General features: G+C 49.8%; 2 pseudogenes; both read right to left on the bottom strand.

The window, feature by feature from the left end:
* Positions 1-212: 212 nt before the first annotated feature.
* LOC123842207 (heterogeneous nuclear ribonucleoprotein A1-like 3) lies at positions 213-1,260 on the bottom strand (annotated as a pseudogene).
* Positions 1,261-2,070: 810 nt separating this feature from the next.
* LOC123842206 (keratin, type II cytoskeletal 8-like) lies at positions 2,071-3,624 on the bottom strand (annotated as a pseudogene).
* Between the last annotated feature and the right edge of the window lie 352 nt (positions 3,625-3,976).

Raw genomic sequence — 3,976 nt, 5'->3', positions numbered from 1 at the left:
AACAGCATGGGTGCAAAAAAAAAATCTACATTAAAAACCTTTGTTGGAATGCTTTACACTTTCCACAGAACAGAAACTAAAATAACCTGTTATACAATTAGTCACAAATACAGTCCTGGAGTTTTTTGCCCATACACATGAGTATTGTCTAAAACATGTCTTCTTTGTAGCAGCGAGGCCCTCCCACTCCTGTGCTTGGCTGAGTTCACAAATCTGTTATAACCTGTAGCTTCCCTGTCACTTCTCGGGCTCTCCTCTCCTGCTAAGCTTTGTTTCCTGGCAGTAATTAAAACCTTCTGCCACTGCCATAGCTACTGCTGCTGCTGGAACCACCATAGCCACCTTGGTTTCATGGTTTGGCAAAGTATTGGCCTCCACCACCATGGGGGCCAGAGCTTCTGCCTCCAAAATTTCCTCCTTTCATGGGTCCAAAATTTGAGGATTGATTGTTGTAATTGCCAAAATCATTATAGCTTCTACCACCTCCCAAGTTGCTTCCATCATTACCAAATCCATTATAGCCATCCCCACTGCCACCATATCCACCACCACCTCGACTGCCACCAAAGCCACCTCGACCACTGAAGTTCCCTCCACGACCAAAGTTGTCATTCCCACCAAAACCACCTCCACGACCACCACCAAAGTTTCCAGAACCACTTTGATCTCTTTGGCTGGATGAAGCACTAGCCATCTCTTGCTTAGATAGGGCTTTCCTTACTTCACAGTTGTGGCCATTCACAGTATGGTGTTTCTAAATGACAGTCTTGTCTACAGAGTCATGGTCATCAAATGTTACAAAAGCAAAACCTCTCTTTTTGCCACTGCCCTGGTCAGTCATGATCTCGATCACTTCAATTTTCCCATACTGTTCAAAATAATCTCTTAGATGATGTTCTTCAGTGTCTTCTTTAATGCCACCAACAAAAATCTTTTTCACAGTTAAGTGGGTATCAGGTCTTTGAGAATCTTCTCTTGAGACAGCCCTCTTTGGTTCCACAACTCTTCCATCTACCTTGTGTGGCCTTGCGTTCATGGCTGCATCCACCTCCTCCACAGTGGCATACGTGACAAACCCAAAGCCTCTGGAGCGCTTGGTGTTTGGATCTCTCATTACCACACAGTCCGTAAGCATTCCCCATTGCTCAAAATGGCTCCTCAGACTCTCATCGGTTGTTTCAAAGCTCAAACCTCCGATGAAGAGCTTCCGCAGCTGTTCAGGCTCTTTGGGAGACTCTGACTTAGACATGATGGCGGTGGGAGGGGAGACTTTAATGATGCTTACTCGGTGGCGTCCACGGGCAGAAAGTTAATTTTTATTTATTTATTTATTTATTTATTTATTTATTTATTTATTTATTTATAAAAAGATTTATTTATTTATTTGAGAGAGAGAGAGAGTGCATGAGCTGGGGAGGTAGAGGGGAGGGAGAGAAAGAATCTCAGGCATACTGCACTGTGTGCGGAGCCGGACATGGGGCTCGATCTCACTACCCTGAGATTGTGACCTGAGCTGAAACCAAGAGTTGGACACTTAACTGACTGTGCCACCCAGGTGCCCCAAAGTTTAGTTTTTAATAGTTCCACTGTATGTATTTGCTTTTTAGCTTTAAGACTCATTATTTCAGACACTGACCATCCTCTTATTTGCCCTTTTCATAGATTTTGGCTTTGCATGTTACTTGAAACTTGATTTAAGTTTATATTGATTCCACCTCTATTTAAAAATTTTCTTGGTCTTAAGTTCCACTGAACTTTTGCCCCAACATTTGTAGGCGAAAATAAAACTGCCCAGTTTCTTCTATCGTGTCTTTTTTTTGGCGTGGGGGAGAGTGGCAGAGCCGGCTGAGGCTTTATTTGGGAAAAGACACTTGAATTGGCTTTTAGTTGGGGGCATGAACAAGAGAGGGTACCCAGGGCAGTAGACTCCCCGCCAAGGGTAGGCTGAGAACTGGGGCTGAGTCTTAGGTGGCTCTCCTGTTCCCGACGCTCCCCAGCACAGCTCCTTACCCCCAAAGGCTCTATGGCAGCTACAAGAGTGGGGAGGCTGGGAGGGACCACCGTGGTTGTTCACTTGGACAGGATATCAGATGACTCAGACACCAGCTTCCCATCACGGGTCTTGATCTTCTTTACGACCACAGCCTTGGAGGAGCTGCTGTGGCTGAAGGAACCAGCAGGGCCAAAGCTGGACTGGAAGGAGCTCAGGCCATAGTTGAGGTCGGGGCTTGTGAGGCCTCTATAGACCAAGCTCAGGCCACTTGAGTAGCTGCTCGTGGTCTTAGTATGGATACTCTTATTCTGCATCCCAGACTCCAGCTGGCTCTCCTCACCCTCCAGCAGTTTGCGGTAGGTGGCGATCTCGATGTCCAGGGCCAGCTTGATGTTCATGAGCTCCTGCTACTCGTGCAGCTGCCAGGCCATGTCCTGCTTGGCTCGCTGCAGGGCAGCCTCCAGCTCGGCCACCTTGGAATTGGCGTCCTTAATGGCCAGCTCCCCGTACTGCTCAGCATCAGCAATGGCCGCCTCCAGGGCAGCCCTCTGGTTTTTGAGGGCCTCAATCTCAGCCTGGAGTCAGCTGATTCTGCGGTTCATCTCAGAAATCTCCATCTTCGTGCGACGGAGGTCATCCCCGTGCTTCCCAGCCAGTGTCTGCAGCTCCTCGTACTTGATCTGGTACATGGTCTCGGCCTCAGCCCAGCTGTGGTTGGTGATGTCCTCGTACTGGGCCTTCACCTCGGCGATGATGCTTTCCAGGTCCAGGGAGTGGCTGTTGTCCATGGACAGGACCACTGACGTGTCTGGGATCTGGGACTGCAGCTCACAGATTTCCTCTTCGTACAGCTGCCTTAAGAAACTGATCTCATTGGTCAGCCCTTCCAGGCAGAACTCCAGCTCTACCTTGTTCATGTAAGCCTCATCCACATCCTTCTTGATGAGGACAAATTCATTTTCCATGTCTGCACACTCTTTCATCTCCTCCAAATATTCTTGAAGTCCTCCACGAGCCCTTGCATGTTGCCAAGCTCCACCTCTAGCTTCAGCTTCTCCTGGCCCAGGGTGTCCAGCTGCCGCCGGAGGTTGCTGATGTAGCTCTCAAACGTGTTGTCTGTGTTGCTCCGAGCGTTTTTCTGCTGCTGTAGGAGGCTCCACTTGGTCTCCAGAATTTTGTTCTGCTGCTCCAGGTGCCTCGCCTTGTCGATGAAGGAGGCAAATTTGTTGACGGTCTTGATCTGCTCCTTCTCTTGGGTGTGCACAGCTTGGATGTTGGGGTCCACCTCCAGCTTAAGGGGGCTCAATAGGCTCTAGTTCACTGAGACAGCTGTGATGCCCCCCATGCCTCTGGCCCTGCCGCCGTAGACCCCGACCACACTCAGGCTGCTGCTCAGGTCACCCTGGAAGCGGCTGCTGCTGCCGCCCACCTGGGAGAAGGCAGAGGAGCTAATGCGGGAGCCAGGCCCGCTCATGTAGGAGTGGCTGCTGAAGGCCCGGGGGCCGGAGGTGGACATCTTGTAGGACTTCTGGGTCACCCTGATGGACATGGTGGAGGCCGGAGTGGAGGCTGGAGTGGAGGCGAGTAGGCTGAACCTGACAGAGGTTCCAGAAGGAGCAGAGAAGCTGCTTCTAGGTCCTATCATGTCTTTCTGTCCAAATATTCATCCTTTACTTCATTCACCGATAGAATTTATGAACACAGGTGCTAGGCATTGAGCTAAGTGTCACAGCCGACACAAGGGCAAATATACATGATATCTGACTCAGCGCAGTTAGCATCTAGCTGAGAAAGGAATCCCTCTGGCTGAGGCTCTGCATGGTAAAGGACCAAGGCTACTGTGTATGGTTGCATAGAGGGTGCCTGCACAACTTCAGGGGACACCATCTACATAGATGATGACATGGTGGTTGTGCCACATATGTATGATGCTATGGAGTTGTGCCACCCAGGGGCCCTGTATGAGGGACCTGTGCTAGGACT

The sequence above is a fragment of the Mirounga angustirostris genome, unplaced genomic scaffold (assembly GCF_029215605.1).
Source record: "Mirounga angustirostris isolate CCGP_5_RB_7025 unplaced genomic scaffold, mMirAng1.0.hap1 SCAF_9, whole genome shotgun sequence".
NCBI lineage: Eukaryota > Metazoa > Chordata > Mammalia > Carnivora > Phocidae > Mirounga > Mirounga angustirostris.
The sequence above is the reverse complement of the archived record's forward strand: the minus strand, read 5'-3'. Positions and strand labels throughout refer to the sequence as shown.